The sequence below is a fragment of the Mesoplodon bidens genome (genome assembly GCF_964165515.1).
Source record: "Mesoplodon bidens genome assembly, contig: HAP1_SCAFFOLD_429, whole genome shotgun sequence".
NCBI classification, from domain to species: Eukaryota; Metazoa; Chordata; class Mammalia; order Artiodactyla; family Ziphiidae; genus Mesoplodon; species Mesoplodon bidens.
The window spans coordinates 250,356-271,960 of record NW_027671687.1 but is presented as its reverse complement, the minus strand read 5'-3'; the positions used below and the strand labels follow the sequence as shown (position 1 = coordinate 271,960).

Sequence of the window (21,605 nt, the reverse complement as noted above, 5' to 3'; positions counted from 1 at the left end):
TTAGATCTGTCTAACCCCTCTGCTTTTCAAAAGACTATGTGTGACCAATCAAGTATTAATATGTTATACTTTCATTTTAATTCATCTCAAATTATTTCTAATTCCCCTTATGAGTTCTTACTTGACCCATGAATTATTTAGGAATATATTGTTTAATTTCCATTTGTGATTTTCAACAAATTTCTTTCTGTTAACGATTCCTTATTGCATTCTGTTGTCATCTGAAAGCACTCTTTGTATTGTTTATATCCTTTAAAATGTATTGAAATTTGTTTTATGGCCTAGCATATAGTATATCCATGTGCATTTGAAAAGAATGTATATTCTGATGCTGTTGGGTGGAATGTTTTATAGATGGCTGTTAGGTCTAGTTGATTGATAATGTGCAAGTTTTTTTATTTTCTTGTTGATTTTCTGTCTGTTCTGCTATTGAAAGAAAGGTATTAAAGTATCCAACTATTATTGTAGAACTGTCTGTTTCTCTTTTCCATTGTGTCGATTTTGCTTCATTGTATTTTGAAGTTCTGTTGTTAGGTGCATATAAGTTTATAATTATTATACATTCTAGATGGTATAATCATTTTATGAGTTTAAAATATCTTTGTCTCTAGTAAAAATTTTCGTCTTAAAATATATTTTTTTCTGATATTTTCTTAGCCACTCCAGTTTTGTTGTTGTTGTCTTGGTTTGTTTTGTTGTTACTGTTATGGTATATCTATTCCAACCCTTTTACACTTCACCTATATATTTTCTTGACTCTGAAGTGGGTCACTTTCTTGTTGATGTTATATACATATGCAACTGTATATTACATTCAAAAATTACATATATAATAACAAATTATGGCAGACTTTGAACTGGACCTTTTTTTTTTTTTGGTACGCGGGCCTCTCACTGTTGTGGCCTCTCCTGTTGCGGGGCACAGGCTCCGGACGCGCAGGCTCAGCGGCCATGGCTCATGGGCCTAGCCGCTCCGCGGCATGTGGGATCTTCCCAAACCGGGGCACAAACCTGTGTCCTCTGCATCGGCAGGCGGACTCTCAGCCACTGCACCACCAGGGAAGCCCTGAACTTCACCTTTAAATGAGTATGATTTAGACAGTAGAGCTTCCCTACCAAATGCAAATAACTCACTTGAACTCTCTTTTTTGTAAAGGACAGACCAATTCTTCCAAGGGGAATTCTTGAACTCATTAGATATGTGATATTCATTGTAATTAGTTGTATTTAACACCACAGAAAGGACTTGGTCAAAGGCTATTTTACTCTTTTCTTCCTCACTGGATGATTAGCTAGGTTCATTTTTAAATGGAAGATATACTCTAGATATTTAAATGTAGGGGATCTCTTCCTTTCAAATCTCAGAAAGAAAGGTGTGCTTCAGTTTCCCTGCAGAAAGCTCTAGTATCTTGCCCCCCTTTTGGAAGAGGAACAAATCCTTCTTTCTCTATTCTTCTTTGTCTTCTTCCCTTCATCAGCAATGAGCCTCTTTATCATTTTTGTCAGCCTAAAGAATAATTTTTCTCTTTCCAGGCCATTCAAAAATTGTACACTAAAAAGTAAACGGAAAGAGCTTTATTTATAAAAATAAAACAGCTATGGCATTAGTTCTTAAAGAGTATAAAACTTTGATCCCTCATTCCAACAAAAAGTCTTGTTAGCATTTAGGGTTCAATGAGAGGCAATACACAAAAATGTTTTGGTGACTCATTTGACATCTTTACTCATAGGTTTGAATTCATAATGGTGAATATCAGACATATTTGTCTTAGGCAATTAACATTAAATTATATCTAGACGTATTTTAAATTACCACATTAACATTAGCAAGTAATCTTAGAACTCATCTTGAAAGTAAAAGGTACTTTTATACTTTATAATGAAAAAATCAATAAAATGTGCCTTTATGCAGAGAAAATGTAATTATAATACCAATTAATGTTAACTGGTCACTTTTTTATTGAAGTAGAGTTGACATACAATATTATGTTAGTTTCAAGTGTTCAACATAGTGATCCAACATCTAAATACATTTGAATTGGTCACCATGATAAGTCTAGTAACCATATATCACCATACAAAATTATTTCAGTATTATTGACTAGATTCCTTATGCGGTAGATTGCATCCCCAAGACATTTATTTTATAACTGGAAATTTGTACCCCTTAATCCCCTTCACCTATTTCTCTCAGTCCCCTATCCCCCTTCCCCTCTAGTAATCACCAGTTTGTTCTCTGTATCTACAAGTTTGTTTCTCTTTTGTTTTCTTTGTTTTATTTTTTAGGTTTCACATATAAGTGAAATCATACAGTATTTGTTCTTATCTGTCTGACTTATTTCACTTAGCACACCTAGTACTCTAGGTCAATCCATGTTGTTGCAAGTGAAGATATTTCATTCTTTTTTAGGACTAAGTAATATTTCATTATATATATGTGTATATATACACCACATCTTCTTTATCCATTCATCTATTTATGGACACTAGTTTCTTCCATATCTTGGCTATTATAAGTAACGCTCAAATGAACAGAGGGATGCATACATCCTTTCTTATTAGTGTTTTTGTTTTCTTTGGATAGATACTCAGAAGTTGAATTGTTGGATCATATGGTAATTCTATTTTTAACATTTGGGGGAACCTCTGTACTGTTTTCCATAGTGGCTGCACCAATTTACATTCCCACTAACAGTGCACAAGGGTTCCCTTTTTGATCAAGGCCATTCTGACAGGGGTAAGGTGATATCTCACTGTGGTTTTGAGTTGCATTTCCCAGATGATTAGTGATATTGAGCATCTTTTCATGTGTCTTTTGGTCATTTGTATGTATTCCCAAAGCAATGTAACCCCTATCAAAATACCAATGGCATTTTTCACAGAATTAGAACAAATAATCCTAAAATTTGTATAGAATCATCCAAACAAACAAACAAACAACCTCCAATAACCAAAGCTATATTGAGAAAGGAAAACAAAGCTGGTGGTATGACATGCACTGATCTCAGACTATACTACAAAGCTATAGTAATCAAAACGTTATGGTATTAGCATAACAACAGACACATAGGTCAGTGGAATAGAATAGGGAGCCCAGAAATGAACCCACAGTTATGTGATCAATTAATCTACAACAAAGGAGGCAAGAACATACAATGAAATAAAGACAATAAATGGTGTTAGGAAAATTGGACAACTACTTGTAAAAGAGTGAAACTGAATTATTTCCTTATACCATACATAAAAATAAATTTAAAATGGATTAAAGACTCACATTTAAGACCTGAAACCATAAAACCCCTAGGAAAAATACATTGACATCGATCTTAGCAATATTTTTGGGGGGTCTATCTCCTCAGGCATGGCCAACAGAAGTAAAATTAAACAAGTGTCATTATATCAAACTGAAAAGCTTTTGCAGAGAGGAGAAAACCATCACAAAATGAAAAGGTAACTTACTGAATGGAAGATTTTTTCAAATGATATATCTGATAAAGAGTTAATATCCAAATTATCTAAAGAAATCATACAATTTAATATCAAAAACCCCCAGATATTCCAATTTAAAAATGGGCAGAGAACCTGAACTGGTTACTTTTTAAAGTGTTTGATACAGTACTTAGATGCATTCTTTTTTCATTAGCCTTGAATATCAATACTCTTAACATCTCCATTTATAAATGAAGAAATTAAGGGATGGAGAGATAAATGACTTGTCTAAGGTACAAAGCTTATTACAAAAAAGATTATACTGGGCCTCCCTGGTGGCGCAGTGGTTGAGAGTCCGCCTGCCGATGCAGGGGATACGGGTTCGTGCCCCGATCTGGGAGGATCCCATATGCCGCGGAGCGGCTGGGCCCGTGAGCCATGGCCGCTGGGCCTGCGCATCCGGAGCCTGTGCTCCGCAACGGGAGAGGCCACAACAGTGAGAGGCCCGCATACCGCAAAAAGAAAAAAAAAAAAAAAAAAAAAAAAGATTATACTAAACCAGACCTCTGATTCAGATTCCTATACTTTAATCATTATGGCTTACTGCAGAAGATTAGAGACAGAACTTGACATTGAAAGCTTAGATTCCAGTTTTTAATGAGACTTCTTCACCATGCCTTTATGTCTAAGGGAAAAAATTCTGGTCTGTACTGCCATTAATGGTAATACTGCTTTAGAGAATTGTTCTGGAGGGAAAGGATATTATTCAAATTTATTTTTAAAGTTTTTTTTTTGGTTTCACTTTGTTTCTTAATTTTCTCATGCTAGGATGGGAGGGCAAACAAAACCTAAACTAACAATACCAACTATACGTGTGTGTGTGAGTGTGCCTGTACTTGTAAGTATGAAAATACAACTTACAAGAAAAGGCAAGGCCAGAATCTATAAGGCTAAGGATTTTGACTTTATCTTAGATGCAAGAGAAAGCAATTAAATGAAAAGATAGTTGTGTAGATACTAGGCTGTTCAAGTAGAGCAAAGGAGAAATGGTAGTGGCTAAGATGGTGGCAATGAAGATGAAGAGAAACATTATAAATGTGATGAGAGAGAGAGAGATGAGATTCCAGAGGACCTAATGATGCAGTCGATGCAGAAAGTGAAGAAAAGGAAGGAATTGAGGACCATTCCCAGGTTTTTGCATTGAGTTACTTTTTGTGTGAATCATGGCACCATTCACTGAGCAAGAAAAGATTTGCAGGATGGGACAGTTTGGAAGAAGGAATAATTGAAGTTTCATTTTAGACATCTTAGCTGTAGAGACGTCAAGCAGTGTTCCTCATATTTCTCCAATGAAAAGAATCACCTGGGGATCTTAGTGCACATATGGATTATCACCTTTTCTGCTAGAACTTCTGGTTTGGTAGTCTGAGTTGAACACAAAGTACTGGATTTTCTCACACTGCAGAAGAAAAAAAAATACACTGAAGGAGGTGGGAAAGAGCTAACCTAAGTAACTTTGGAAAATAGTATTTTAATATACTGTAATTAACCATGCACAATATATACTGAAAACATAAAGACAAAAAGAAATGTACACAAATATTGAACTTGTTAGTAAATTTATTTTTCACACGTGTACAGGTTAATGATTTTTAAATATTTTATGTGTATTCCAGAATTGAGCAAATGAATAAATAGACTGCAAATAATGAGAATCAGGTTTCTAATTGTTAAAGAAAAGAGCTACAAATAAGGAAAGGGTAAGGGAGGCTAGAATAAACCCTGTGGTGTTGGATTGGAATCAAGGTATCAATTTGAATTCATATATCAATTTGAAGTTATATATATATGTAGATAGACAGATGATAGATAATGTGTGTGTATACACACACACCCAGATAGATAATATGAAAATAGAGATACTTGTATATTTTTATGTATTCGTATATATATTTTTAGCTCTCTCTGCTGAAAACACAATGAGGTAGCTTGGATAGCGATAAATCCACCTCATACCAAGATTCTGGTTTCTGAATACCATTATTAATGCAAGAAACAAGAACTCCATGGAGAAATGACTGATTCAAGGCTGAGACAGAGGAAAGTACAAGATGGGTCTGGAGCATTTTGTGGTGTCAGAAAGTAAGATATTACTCCAAAAATTGTATGGCCATGTAGGAAAAATATAGGAGACAGCTGGAAGGAGTACCAGTGACCAAATATGGAACACTTTGAGAAACAAAACTATTAATGATAGTAATAAATTTTAACCCGTAGAATAAAATAAATATCCACAAGTTCACACTGATGTATGTATATATATAAACAAATAACCAGATAAATACATAAATGAAGAAGAAGAACAGCTCTTTCTTATACTCAAATTATAGTTAATAAATGTAGAGGGAATGATGGGAATAGAAAATGAACAATCATCAAACACCACAGTAAAGGATGGAGTCAAAAATTATTGATGGATGCTAAGATTAGTATGGGAAAATTAAACAAGAAGCAGAATATTTGAACAATCTCAAATAATTACAAAGGGAAAAATAGTGATTTTGCAGCTATCATTATAACTAAGTCATCAACGTTAGCATCCCCAGTAGTGAGACATACAGATTTGTTTGCACCTCTAATATGTACTGAAAATGGCATATCTCTCCTGAAGTGTTCTTGTCAAGAAATACATATCCTCAGTCTAACCATGAGAAAATATCAAACAAATCCTATTTGAGAAAAATTCTACAAAATGACTGGCTAGGATGTTCCATTAGTTCAAGGTCATAACAGACAAAAAAAGACTGAGGAACTATCCTAGATTAGAGAAGAATGGGGAGATATGACAAGCAAATGCAATAAGGGATCCTAGATTTGAATCTGGACCACAAGACAATAGGCAATATTTGAATACGAGTCTATAAATCGTTAGTAGCATTGTGACAATGTAAACTTTCTGCTTTCAATAATCATACTCTAGTAATATAAAATGTTAACATTTGGGGAAGCTGAGTAAAGGGTATATGGGAACTCATACTGCTATGTTTGAAGTTTTTTGATAAATAAGATTTGATAACAGTTTTATAAAACCTTTGTTTGGACATTTCTGAACCTCTTTTTTGTTTCCTTATGGAAGAAAGTTGCTTGTTTAGGGTTAATACTAATTCAGTGGGGGTAAGATTTACACAGGACCAACCCTAACCATAATAGTGTGTGGCACAGGAAACAACTTTGAATGGCCATTTCAAGGAACAATATACTTAAGTGTATTCAATGAGTAAAATGGATGAACTACACAAATTAATGAGTTGAAAAACCATAGAATCATAGAATTTTCTCACTGTAAAGGCTCTTACTTTCATAACTTTTCAGAACTTTTCCGTTCCTATGGGTAAATACCAAAGAGCAGGATTACTCGGTCACTGTATGGTAAAAGTACGTTTATTTTGTAAGAAACTGCTAAGTATCCCACTAGCCACAAATGAGAATTCCAATTGTTCTGCATCATCACCAACTTCAGTATTTCGGTTTTGGGATTTCAGCCATTTAAATAGGTGTGTAGTGGTATCTCATTATTGTTCTAATTCAAAATTCACTGATGACATGGAATGTGTAGCATCTTTTCATATGCTTATTTGCCATGTGTCTATTTTCTTTGTTTAACCATAGTAGTTTTGTTGTTTTTTTTTTAACCAAGGCCTGCTAACTCTTGTCCTCCTGTGTCTATTTATGTTGTCTTTTTTCTCTCTTTCTTCTTTTTTTTGAACTTTTGATCATTTAGTCTTTTTCCTGGTTATGTCCAATTATTTTTTATACTAAAATTGGGCTTAACTTATTTTAGGAAACTATAAAGATACCTCCACATTCTGGATGTTGTTATCTTTCTCTTGAAAAGATTTACTTTGGCCCATGGCAGACAGTTACTATAGGGACTGGTAACCTTAGTCCATTCTCAGTTTGAGCTCATTCAAAGCCATTTTTCAGGCTGTGTGAAGGTTGGTCTATTTCTGTCTTGTCCTTCCCTACGGGTGTTGCCCTTTGGGATTACCATGTGAAAGTTTGGATTCTCCCTATTCCCAACTACCCTTGTATTTGTTACGCTTTAAATGTGATGGTTCCCACAGCCCTGTGAGACTAAAGATACACTTAGCTTGTCATTCCATTAGTTGTTGCCTTTAGCTTGAGCTGTTGCCCTTTGGCTTCTGTGGTTAGAGTCTTTTGAACTCCTTGGCTTTTCAGTTCCTAGGCTGTAAGATCTGAATCAGCAAATGCCCAGAGGAGAAAAGCTGCACCAAATGTCAAGCTTGCGTCTGTGTTTCCCTTCTCTCCACAACTTGGCCCACACGTCTTGGTGTCTCCCTGACGTTCAGATGCCAGCGAACAGATGTTTCCTTGCTTTGTCCAGCTTCGCTACAATTCCTGTAGACGTCGCCTGACCTTATGCGATTACTGAACTGTCGTCTCAACTACCCCCAGGAAGAAAATGTACAATTTTACGTTTTATTTTCTATATTACCTCAGGTTCTGTAGAGACCTTTTACCTCACTGCTCGGTCTAGTTCCTGTGTTCGCAGTAAGATGGAGATAAGGTGGAGGCTAAGAATACTGGGGGGAAATCACTGATGAATGATATGTCTCGTTCTGTTTGTTTTTCCTCTCCTTACTTATTACTCTGGCAGCCTACACCTGCCTTTCTTCATTTGACCCAGTTGCCCAAATAAGAAACCCACTCTGGTAAAGACCTGACTTTACTCTCATAAATGTCTGCATGTTAGGATTAGCTAGATGATGAACACCATGCCAGAGTTCTTTGTGTGAGACTTTTGCAGACTTTTGTGAGCCCTTTAGTTTGCCTCTTGCCAACGCTGCTCAGATTGTTGAGGTTTTCTAAGATTCTGTAGGTCAAACCTCTCTACCTGCGTACCAGATGAGCCCTTCTCTCTTTCCTGACCTCACTTGTGGGAGGTTAGCCCACGGTTCTTCTTTTTCCCCATCCAATCATAATTGTTCATGAATTCCAAAAGGCCCTCAAAGTATCTGCCGTCCCTTTCTCTCTTCTCTTTTCTATCAACACTGGTAAATATTAACCATATATTTGCATACCTCTTTCTTACTTACAGTGGAATATTGGAAGGCTCGATCATTAAGTGTGAGTCCCACCAAACTAGGACTCATACAACACTCTCCTCCAGGCCAAAACTTTTGATATCCACTGGCTTTTTCTTATACTATCTTATATGGAGCTAAATTTGTAATGATTTAGTTAATTCCTGAGTTATGTGACAATAAGAAATCAGTCAAATTAGCACTACAGAAGTGCAGCTTAGACCTAGGGACCAGAAACAAGGACCACAAAAACCTGTTAACCAATAAGTTTCACTTGTACTTCATGTTTAACAACTGCTGAGGGTGAATGGGAAGTGAGGGAAAAAGAGTTTAACTTCATATCACAGAAACTTGCGCTAAAATGAAGAGGAAAATGACCCAGTTCCTGGTTCAAGTCACTGTAATCTGCTTCAATAAATAGTAACAGCACACAAGGAAAACAAACACTATATGATAGGAACAAGGGATAATTAAATACCAGATCAGGGAGGACAGATGACACTTGCTATGGGATTTCATTAAAGAAGGATTCCAAAAAGTACTGGCTTCTTCTGAGAAGACTTCTCAGAACAGGTAGCATTTAAACTGAGTCTTGAACAAGTATATAGAGGGTAGGGAACAGGCCTTCCGGGCAGGGAACAGGCACAGTGTCAGGAATGGCACAAAGGGCTTATGGAATAGGGGACAAAACTGGCTGAACACAGGAGTGCTACGTGTTGGGGAATATGGGGGAAGGCTGGCTGAGGTTGGTTAAATGAAACATAATTAGACGGAAGAGAAAGGAGGTGGAAAGACACATGGAAGACTGTGGAAAGCCCCTGAAGATGGAGGTCAGCATAATAATATGAAGAACTCAGTGGTACTTTGACACTGTATGAATGTCTAGGTTTAAAAAATCAGGAAAACACAATAAAACAATAAACTACTGATAGAATGATATGTACCCAGAGGCCAGATACCAAAGAATACACACTGTGTCTTTCCATGTATGTCATATATGGTGATAGAGGTCAGCTTAGGTGTTGCCCTGGGAGAGTATGGAACACAAAGAAGTAACAGAGAACCGTGTAGGGTGTTAGAAATATTTTATAATATCTTGATCTGGTGTTGCATACATGGGTGCACAGAGATGTAAAAATTCAGTTATTAGCAATAAAGTTAACCTACTAGATTTTTTTTTAATGTATGCGTACATTAAAAAAAAATCTAGTAGGTTAATTAGGCTGTCAGTTGTGTGAAGTAAATTTTGGTCAAGGAATAGCCAAGGTAGTAATGCAGTAATAAGTTATAAATGTACTCACTGTGCTCTAGAATGTCACAATTGGAATACAAGAAACATGTGTAAGAAAAAAGACAAATATTCAACATTGATGGTTGGATGAGCTGAATAAGTTAGATCACTCTACTTTCAATTTAAGAACTTGGCCAGTGTTTGGATACCTCTGAACAAAGAAAAAAAAGAAATACAATTTTTATTATGCATATGCTATGTATCAATCCCTGACGTATATTTTGACACATATAAACATGGGAAATATTACACCTTGTAACTGAGACAATGAAGATGAGTGAGGTAGCTGGTTTTGACACTAGAGGCTGAGAAAACCATCAGCTCATAATCGTAAGAAGTCTGAAGCCGGAGGAAAAGAATCAAGAGAAAATAGTGGTAAGTGCCAGGAGCCTCTGGAAACTACATCAGAGATGAAGACTCCAGGACTGTTGAGCTTTCTAAGAGTCCCAATAACTCAGGTAAAAACAGAGGGCTTAAAACTGAATCCTGGGGATATATGTATGCATATAGCTGATTCACTTTGTTATACAGCAAAAACTAACACAACACTGTAAAGCAATTAAACTCCAATAAAGATGTAAAAAAAAAAACAAAACCTGAGTCCTGCAAAGTAACAATTGTTACGACAAACAGTAAAGAATTATAAGAAAAATAATCACATGCCTGTCCCAACAGAGAAATATCCTAAGCTCCATCTCACCATTTCTCCGATTGGCCTTTCACAAAATACAGTCCCATCAGCTGAATATAGGTTTGTCAAGTAACTGTGAGTAAGACTGAATTAAACAAAAATAAATCAATTCCTTCCTCCAAAACTTTTCAGAGTATGTAATGTAACAAAGTGAAACTTGAATTTCATGTCGGGATGTAGAGTACAGCTCTTCTCAAATGCTTCTGTCTTGTAACTACATTAACATCATCTAAAACCAGTGTTCTGCAGGACAGAGATTGTGAAACGCTGCTCTCATCATGTAAGATATCAAGTCTTTCTGAAAATCCATTCTTCCTTCTGCCCTTTCTCGTGTTGTCCCTGTCACCTGGAATGTCTGTCCTAAGCTCCATCTGCCAAAACCCTACCCAGTTTTAGGATCCAAGAGATAATAAAAGGCTTACATTACTGAAAGGCAGAGAAAGAAATCCCTTCCTAGGGATCTACATTTCCTTACTAGGGAAAAGAAAAATTGTAAAGTATACCACAGTGACCTGAAGTCTATGAATGTAACTATATTGTGTTACTTTGAGTTCTGTAAAAGTCAATGTGCTACAATATACATCTATATGAATGTTTGATCTCTTACAAGTAGAACTTGCTGATAACTTTCATCATGAGCAAGGTTAATGATTAAGGGAGCCATTGTATTTGGCTCAGCCCTTATAACTAGGGAATATTAAAATTGGAAAGGTCTCTAGATATCAGCAAATCTATCCACCTCATATTCTAAGTAAGGAAACTGAGACCTTCATAGATTGGGTATTTATATTAACAAAGGAAAAGGATATAAGATTGGCAGAACTACCTTTTAGATTAAGAATTTTGAGATTTTTATACACTACTAGGACATAATGTCCACTGATACTGAGACAATGTGTTTCTTAGTCATCATTTTCTATTGCACTGACCAAGCGAGGTGGCAGTCAGTAGTTGTACAAAGGGAAAACGAAAACTTTAGAAACTCCCCATTTATATACACAGGGAAATTCATCATTCATGTCATTTAAGCTAACTGGATGCAGTTTATCAGCTACATTGAGGAATGGTGAAGTGAAGTGTCTATACAATTAACATGTTAGTTTGTGTCATGACCTCCCTGTTGTTCAAGTGAGTTAACGGTTAGCACTCAACTAGGCACTTAAGAGTCCACTATAAATCTGGACTAAACGTTTATTTGTGGCGTCTTTATTCTTCTTTGGTGCCCTTAGGCAGAATTAGCCCTCTTATGTTTTGATAAATTCAAGTATTAAACAGGGCTAAGGTTTCACAAGTTCTTTGGCCTAAACATGGGGGTAAGGGAGACCAATGAGCTGGAGTACTTCTAGATTTAAGAATGGTCAGATTGAGGAAGAAGAGTCTTATGCCAGAGGTGAAAGAAGACTGATTATAATTACCTATTTTTAAAAATTCCAACACTTTTCAATGTTCTAAAGTGACCAGGAAGTACATGGGTTTGCTAGGAAGTAACGGAGTCAAGCAAGAATATTCTGTAAGAGTTTGTGGATGGCAAAGAAGAGGAAAGGAAGATAGAGACAATCCTAGAAAAGGTTTTGGTTGGCCGTAATAATGAAGTCAGAAGGAGGAGAAGAAGAAGAAGAAGAATGACACATGCAATGGGAAAGAGAAAGCAAGAATAGAGAAGCAAAAGGGAGAGTAGAAAAATGAGACAAATTTGGAGAAAGAAATGAGGAAGAAAACTGGGTGAAAGAAGGAAGCACTGATGGTAGACCACTTGACACTCAAACATTAACACGATGCACATTTAAGATGTGCCATCAATGGCCATGGTCATTACCCTCAAATAGTTTACAGTATGTGTTTCAGAGACATTTATAAATTGAAAATGCCATTAAAATAAGTGCCAGGGTATAAGTATTCATGGAATTGTATGGGAGAATAAAAAGTCCCCCGTCAAAGAGCCTTCTGAGACATCAGAAAAAAAGGAAAAACCTAAAAAGCATAAGACTCTTCCTATTTTCATTTCCAATGATACATCCCAATCTTGATGATCAATCAGTGATTTAAATATCAACTATAAACCCAGTATTTTATGAGCTGCTATGCAGTACACTATACTAGAGCAATAGAACAGAGAGGACCTCAAACCCTCTGTTCCCTCAAATTGAAAGGCACGCTTCCTGACCCCTCCAGACCACTACTGGACACAGGGAACACACACTAATGTTTCAGGACCCCAACCAGCAGTCACCTGCTTTGTGATTACTTCCATGACACACCCCCACTAACACCACTGACTTTCCTGCTCCTACGGGACATGACACAGATTTCCTATTTTAACACATACCACAGTGCATTATGATTGCAGGTAGATGTTCTAACAACTTAAAAGAGAATGATGACTTTTTTCTCTTTACATCTTGTTATTTCCCTACTCATAATATTTCTTGAAGAGAAACCATAAAAATATAAACAAACACAAAAAACAGATAATATACAAAACGTGTGCTTTGCACCTTAACACAAACTTAAGTAAAATTAGTTCTGACAGTATCCGGCATGACAAACTTCCATGGTACAAATGAGAATGGACCAAGGTTTGAGCAGGTACAGGAGACAATCCAGGCATGAACAACACCAAGGAAAGGTAGACAGGAAGTAACATGGTGTGTAGGAAATCACGAGACCAGTCTGATGGGAAGAGACTTAAACAAGACTAAAATTCACTTTCTAAACCTCCATCTCCAATTGGACAATTCACAAGACACAGGTGCACCAAAGTGGCCAAATATTCAATCCCTTTAAAGGGGAGGAACAGTTTAAAATTTTATAAATTTAGTTTGCCCAAAAGCAACTGTCAAATGTTGGCAGGACACAATGGAGGCTTACCTTTGTTAACATAGTTAAGTCTCTCTCACAACTAGAACACTTGGCTCCACGTTCCTTAGCGCACCTGACGCACTTACACAGCATTGATGAGCTTTACACAACTGGAAGGTCACATCTTTATTTCTTATTGCAGGAACACAACATCTGGAAACTTTATTTCTAACAGAAGCTAAAGCAAAATTACTGTAAAATGAGTCATTTAAACCATACATTTTATCACCTTTAAAAAGCATCTGCTCTGTGCTAAGGATTAGAAATGACTCCTGTCCTTAAAGCCTCATTAAGGAGGAAGATCTATAAAGTCAAAATTTCAATCACATGACATAAAGCACAGAAGTGCCTATGGAGGCCAAAAGTTATATCTAAGTGACGGCTTCATGATAACCCTGGAGTACAGTCTAGAAAGATGAGGCTATGCAGAGTTGGAGTAGGAGGTGCATTAACTGCACAGGGAGCACCTGTGCAAATACACTCAAGCCTGACACCTGCTGGGCACTGTAAATACTGCAGGTGGGGATGACTAAAGACCAGCGGTCCAAGTGTGAGAAGAGACAGAAATAAAAATAGAGATGTTGGCCCAAGCAAGCCTGGGAGAGAGCATGGCTTGTATCCCACAAGTGATGAGGCCTGGGGCTACCACTGGCTGAGTAAGGGTGCCTCCGCTGATGAGAAAAAGGCACCCCGCAGCTGAAGAACCAATTAGATAAAGAGAGTGATCACAAAAAGCTCCCCTTCCTCAGGGCAAAGAGCCCCAGGAGGCTTGGCAAAGCACAGTTCAGACTACAGGCCTCTGTGCAGAGCACACGCTGGGCGGCTAGTATGCACTGACTCTGTGTGGGCAAGCCATTAGCAGCATTATTTTAGGCATATCTTGTCATGTTAGAAGATCACTCAACCCGGGTAGGCAGATGAACTTAGAGGAACTGAGACCAGGGGCCGCAAAACCACCCAGGAGTTTCTACCATAGTCGGGGCAAAATGTAATGTGGATGAAGAAGCAAATTTAGGAGGAGGCCAAAATTTACAAGCTAGACCCACTGGATGAAAGTCATAAAGAAAGTTCAGTGAAGGAATTCTGAAGAGAATGGGCTCTGCATTTTTCTTACAATCAATGTAAAATATTAGGCAAAATTAAGTACAATGGCTTTTAAGGTCCCTTCCAGCTCTAATTTCTTTTGATTTCTAACTTATTACTCTCGTTAAGTAAAGTCCCTTCAGAGGTACAGAACAGTTCCTACACCTGAATGGGATGCAAAGAATAATCTGACTTCTCTTCACCAGGGAATGAGTTGAACTGTCCTTGCAGAAGAGGTAACACATGGTGAGAACCCCAGATCCTAGAAAAGGCCCAGGCACACGATAAGTATTCAGCTTTTTGAAAACAAATGAACAATCATTTCCTCTCCTAGATCTTCACACCCTTTCTCTGCTGGCTGCTTTCTTTCAGCTTATAAACTTCCTCAGTATACCCACTTAAAAAGCCCTCAGACCTATGATTCTTTGGATCTTCTTGTGGGTAACCTAAGTCTCTCCCATGCCTTCAAACACCTCTCCTCCCCAAAAGCCCAGATCTGAACCTTGGGCCCAGACCTGTCCACCAGGCCCCTCTAAAGCACTGAAGATGAAGTAAGATCCTCTCCCAACCCCCAATACCTTCCTACTGTGCTCTATATCTCTCAAAAAGATGCAGCTGTAAACTGTCACCCACGCTTGCTGCCCTCCCTTTTCTAACTGGTCACCAGGCCCCACCCATTCTCTCTCAGATCTGCAAAATCCAGTCCAACCTTTTATAACTTAAGTGGAAACCTTAGATTACAATTCACCCTGCACCCAATCAAGTGCCTTGCACATGGAGGTCCAAGTGAGTCTCTAAACCAGAAGTCCATCTCACCGTTCTTTAGGGTTTCCCACAGCCTTCAGGATAAACATCTAAACTTCTGACAGGACAAACAAGGCCCCGTTCTGTTGGGCCCCACTAGGTTTCCAGTATCAACTCTCATTTCTTTCCCAAACCCTGAGTTCTAGTCCTATACCTTAGTTTTGCCATATTTTCTTATATTTCTCAAACTTTGACACACACTGCTCCCTCCTGCCACCCCAGGAGCTTCTACATATCCTTAGAAAGGATGGCACCTCCTCCAAGAAGCCTACCCTGAACTTTCCCTTCCAAGATTCTGTGCTCTGCAAAGGGGAAAGGTGGGGGGGTGGGGTGGGGAGGGATGCATTAGGAGTTTGGGATTAACATAGACACACGACTCTGTATAAAACAGATAATCAACAAGGACCTACCGCATAGCACAGGGAAGTCTACTCCATAGCCTGGAACAAACTGTACGGGATAAGAATCTGAAAAGGAATGGATATATGAATAACTAAACCACTTTGCTGTACACCTGAAACTAACACAACATTGTACATCAACTAACCTCCAATATAAAATAATAATTAAATTTAAAAAAAGATTCTGTGCTCTGTAGCACCAGAACTCACTTCTTCCAGAGCACTGACTACTGTGCTTGTGTCTACCTGCCGCCCAGTAGGAGGGGAGATTACCTAGGGCGGAAGCATCGTCTCCAGCAGCCCTTGGTTCTGACAACTCATTCAAGTGCCAGGATACTTGACACACATAACCTGCTTAATTAATTCTAAGAACCCACAGAAAGAGTGGTTTTTAATGTCATTTTACAAGCGTGGGGATTGCAGTTCAAAAGTAACCTGCCCAGGCCACAGACAGCATAAGCCCTGGAATTCAAATCCTAAGCTGCCTTCACACCCCTGCCCTTTCCACTATATGATACGACTACTGAAAAACAGAATTTTTTTTCCTGAGCCCTCTTTTAATGGAAAGGAAATGAAGCTGGGATATACCAGTTTCCTAATCGCTTTGGCGTGTACCAGGCAAAGTCGTTCAACAGACCAGGTAATATCTGTGGAACAATTAACGATGCTCCAAACTGTCCTAAGTGTCCTACATTGTAGGGTCTACAAGCATTAACACAGTGCGACCTTGTAACCTCCAGAGAGAGTGAGTCCTGTTCAGCCCATGCTACAGATGAGAACACTGAGACCTAGAAGCCTTAGAGCACTCGGCCGGGGTCACCGAGCCGGCAGGAGTCCGAGGCCGCACGCCCCATCTAGCGCACGCACACCCGGGCACTGGGCACCGGTTCTAGTGCCCACCCTCCACCTTGCACCATCTAAAACCCCGCTTCGCAGCGCCCACACGAGAGCCCCTGGAAGCGGGAAGTACAAAGCTGTCTCAGCTGTCTCAAACAGATGAACCAGTTTGCAGGGCAGAAGCTGAGACACAGATGTAGAGAACAAACGTATGGACACCAAGGGAGGAAAGCCGCAGGGGGGTGGGGATGGTGGTGTGCTGAACTGGGCGACTCGGATTGACGTGTATACACTGATGTGTATAAAATTGATGACTAATAAGAACATGCTGTATAAAAAAATAAAATAAAATTCAAAAATCAAAAAAAAAAAAGAATACTGTCTACTGTCCTCCGCGCCCCCTGGAACACTCACTGTACATATCCAGGAGGTGCCTGCAGAATGAATGAATCCATGAACAAACAAGCTCACTCGTTTCAAACGTGCAGTCACATGCGAAATCTGACCTTCTGAGAAGTTAAGCTTCTGGAAGGAGCCCATTTTCTTAATGTATTCAGCATCGAGTCATCACAAAATAGGAACTCTTATAAAGTACTGGCCCCTCACTTCCCCTGAGAAAGCAAAATTCCTCAGCAGGGAAATGGGAGGGTAGCAGACATTACCCGCAAAGCTTTAGGAAGGCTGCGGCTCGCTGAGCACGTCACTAGGGCCCCTGACCGCCTGCCTGGTAGTAGGACAGACACACCAGGAACGGCTGCTGACCGGCAGAAAGAGCGCCCGGCCAGGCAGGCAGCACACCCCGCACCCTGCCAAGCGAGGTCTGGCCAGCAAGGGAAAGACGCTCTCCACTTCAGAACCGCCCACCACCAGAAAGCCAGGTCCTGCCAGGACCTGGACACACGAGGCCTTCCTTACAAGGGTTACACATCTGTGGCCTCGCTCTGCCTCGAATAAAAGACAGTGACGGGGACAACGTGACCATCTCCAGATGAACGTTCAACTTCGTTTCAAGTGCCTGGGTGCTGGGTCACAGTGGATTTCTAAACTCTTCCAATATTCAAAAATACCAATTCCTAAGATGCAAAAGAGTTGTTAAACATACACTTAGCACAGACCCCAGTCCCACTCCTGAGTATTTTCTCAAGTGAGGTAAAAACCCAAGTTCACATGGAAACCTGCCCTGGGATGTTTACAGCAGCTTTATTCCTGATCCCCTCAAAACTGGAAACATCCCACAAGTCCTGCCACCCGCAGGCGAATGGACAAACGGAAAATGGAATACAACACAGCCAGAAAAAGGAGTGGCTTCTCATACCCGCAACAACAGGGATGACGGACTTCCCTGGTGGTCCAGTGGCTAAGACTCCACACTCCCAATTCAGGGGGCCCGGGGTCCATCCCTGCTCAGGGAACTAGATCCCCCACGCCGCAACTAAAACATACTGCACACGGCAATGAAGATCCCATGTGCCGCAACTAAGACCCAGCACAGCCAAGTAAATAACTAACTAAATAAATAGTTAAAACAACAACAACAACAAAAAACAAACCCGGGAGGAATCTCGCATAGCTTTTGCTGAGCCAAAGCAGCCAGAATCAAAAAGCTACATGCTGTTGTTCCGTTTATCTGACTTTCTGGAAAAGCCAAAACCTTAGGGACGGAGAGGAGATTAGTGGCCAAGAGGCTAGAGGCACCCTGGCGCCAAAGGGCAGCAAATGGCATGACAGGATTGCTCTGCCGCCTGATGGCGATCAAAACTCCTACAACTGTGCACTACAAGTGAACTATGCTTCACGGCTACTAAGGAGACACAAATTATTACAGTTTGAAAAATGTGCCGGCCAGCCATCCCCTGCATGACAAATGCAGTAAGAGGGGCGGGGAGGCGAGGCAAGTGGATCAGCTGGAGTTCTGAAGGTTCTCCCCACTTTCAGTTTCCCTCCCCTGGCATGTCTCCCCGCCCGGCCCACTGCTGCTCAGGCCGCCCACCCGGGCCGCCTGGAGTTACCCAACCGGAAAAGCCAGAGCCCAGGCTCAGCCGCGCCTCCAGGCACAGGAAGGGCAAAAATAGAAAGCGCCAGTGCGCAGTGGAGGGCTGGAAACCCTCGGACCTCAGATAACTGCGGAGAACCTGGGCTCGGAGTCAACATCGGCTCCAGGCGGTCCCAGCGTCCCGACCCCGGCCGCGACACACTTTCCACAAAACTGACACACACGCGCGGGTCGCGCGGGCTTCCCCGCCGGGTCGCCTGGAGGCCGGTCCCCCGCAAGCTGAGCGCACGAAAGGGCGCCCCCTGCGCTTTCCCTCCGGAAGGTGGGCTGCGGGGCCCAAGCGTAAACCCTGAGACAAGGTACACGCGCACCACGCCGCCACAGGGGACGAGAGGCCGGACGCCCACCTGGCCGGACACCCTGCATTTCTGGAATCACCGGACTTGTGTGTAAATTTCCCTTTGGCGTGTCATTTTCCAAAGGCCACTCAAGATCAGGGGACAGCACGCCTCCTCTCCAAGTGTCCTGCCAGCCCACCCACTCAAGATCAGAGGGACAAAATGCCTAACTAAAACAAAACAAAACAGAAACACAAAAAACTGGAGAGAGGGAGGAAAGGGTGCCCTCAAAAAAAAAAAAAAAAAAAAAAAAAAAAAAACCTAAGCACGTTGACAGCGCTAAGAATAAACTACCAGGCAAAAGAAACCCTACATGTCAAATCCTAAAGTACAGAAGGGCAAGCCCGCCGGCAGTCCAGGCCCGGGGAGACCGGGGTCCCCAGCCCTGCAGAGCCAACCGCAGACTGGCTCGGGCGCCCCTCAGAAGCGCGGGGTCCCCGCGGCCGAGTCTGCGCCCCCGGCCGGCGCCGGCTCCCCTCTGCCCACCCTGCGCGCGGGGGCTGGAAACGGCCGCGGAGAACCACGGCGGGGCCGGAAGGGGGGCTCCAAAGGAGGTCTGGCGACTCGAGTCGCTCCGTTTCTCGGTGGGTTCAGCGCGCGCCGTGGGGGAAGAGAGGCGGGGGTCCGGGAGGAGGGGACGTGTGGCACTTACGTAGACCGGCAGCGGCCACGGGCAGACGGCGGGCTCGGCCCCCACGAGCGATTCCAGCCTCAGCTCCAGCTTCTCCCCCAGGTCTTCGCGCGCCGCCCCTGCACCGTGCTAGTCTAGCGGTTGGGGGAAGGGCGCGGCGCCGCCGGCGGGGGCGGGGCAAACAGGCAGGCGGGCGGTGAGGGGAGGGGGCCTGGCCTGGGCCTCAGCCGCCGCCGCCACGCTCCCGTCCGGCCCCCGGCTCCCTCTTTGTGGTCACAGGCCCCGGGCCTCCAGCGCTGCTGCGAACTCAGGCCTGCGTGAGGCGAGCACAATGAGCCGGGGACCGGGCCGAACCGCTCGCGGCGCGCGCGGCCCACCCTGTGGACACGCCCGCTCTCACGCACGCACGCACGCACGCACGCACGCATGTCTTCGGCTGCCCCCAGCCACACCCACCTGCCCGAAGTGGGGACCCGAGGAGACCCCTCGGGGCCTGGGGTGGCGGGTTCGACTCCCGCCCTTGACGTACCGTGACACGCTCCCCCTCCCCCCCAATAAGAAGACTATAATTCCTCATTAAATATGACAGCTGGAATCTCGGCTTCTGTTCACAAAAATGCCGTGTATTTAGCCTATGCTAGGCACCAGACCGCGGACGCTCAGTACTGGCAAAAAAGGAAATGCCCTGCCCTCATGGCACTGCCATTTTAATTGGAATAGTAGGGACAATGTTCAAGGGAGAAAATAAAGTGTCATCATCGCCACGGGGATGGTTAATCTCATGTGCGCACTGCGTGGGGCCCCGGCAACCACAAACATTATTCCAGATGTGGCCAGGAAGGTATTTTTCAGAAGAGATTAACACTGAAATTGGTCCACTTTGCGTAAAGGAGACTGTCAAGGCCGCGGCGTGGGTGGGCCTCGTCCATCAGTTGAAGGACTGGAGAGAAAAATGAGGTTCCCTAGAAAGAGGGAACTGTTCCTCCAATGGCCTTGGGACATCAGCTCTTCCCTGTGTCTCCAGCCCAGAGTCCTGCCCGGACTTGCTTGCCTCACAGTCACATGAGTCAACTCCTTAAAACAAAACTATATATGTAAAAATACTGAATATATACAAGCCTATTAATTTGTATATGTGTGTATACATATTATATATATGTATACACGTTTATATGTGCGTGCGTTTGTATTATATGTGTAAGTACTATATACAGTATACATACAAGCCTATATATTTGTGTGTATATATTGTATACATGTATGTATGTGTATATATATAGTATACATATTATAAATGTGAACATGCTGTATATATACACACACCCATATATTGATATATGGGTGTGTGTATATATACAGTATATGTACACTGTACATATGTATGTATACAGTGTATATTTATATATAGGTGTGTATATATGTTGTATACCTGTATGTGTATATGTTGCATAGGTATTATATGTATATATGTATATACTATATATAGACACACTTGCATATGTATTTAGATGTGTATGTACATGCGCATATTTACATATAGGTGTGTATGTGTGTGTATACATTGTGTATATGTATGTGTATATATCTTATATATATGATATATATGTATATATGCGATGAATTTATATGTGCAGTACATATATATTTTTATGCTACATGCTTTTAGATGTAGGTGTATATATGTCTATATGTATGTACGTGTATTGCATATATTATATATGTATGTATACTGTATATATACACATCTAAATATCTTTGTATGTGTGTATATATGTATGATATATATGTACCTAGGTGTGTCTATTGCATATGTTATATGTATGTGTACATACTGTATATATACAAACTATGCATTTGATATGTGTGTATGTATAGTGTATATGTATACGTGTATTGTATGTGTGTATACATACTGTATATATACAAACGATGCATTTTATATACGTGTGTATATATGTATGTGTGTATTGCATATACTATATGTGTATATGTCTGTATGCATACTGCATATATACACAGCTGTATATTTTTGTATGCGTGTACATATGTATGTGTGTGTGTGTGTATACACACACACACCCTA

At 41.0% G+C, this 21,605-nt stretch overlaps 1 long non-coding RNA gene across 8 annotated transcripts in view; it reads right to left on the bottom strand.

Moving 5' to 3' along the window:
- LOC308611182 overlaps positions 1–19,879 on the bottom strand; it is a 138,364-nt gene extending 118,485 nt beyond the window's left edge. For all 8 annotated transcript variants that reach the window (XR_014014783.1, XR_014014784.1, XR_014014785.1 and 5 more), the window contains exon 1: positions 19,544–19,879. This is a non-coding gene — a long non-coding RNA (uncharacterized lncRNA). The remainder of the gene's footprint in view (positions 1–19,543) is intronic.
- Positions 19,880–21,605: the final 1,726 nt, after the last annotated feature.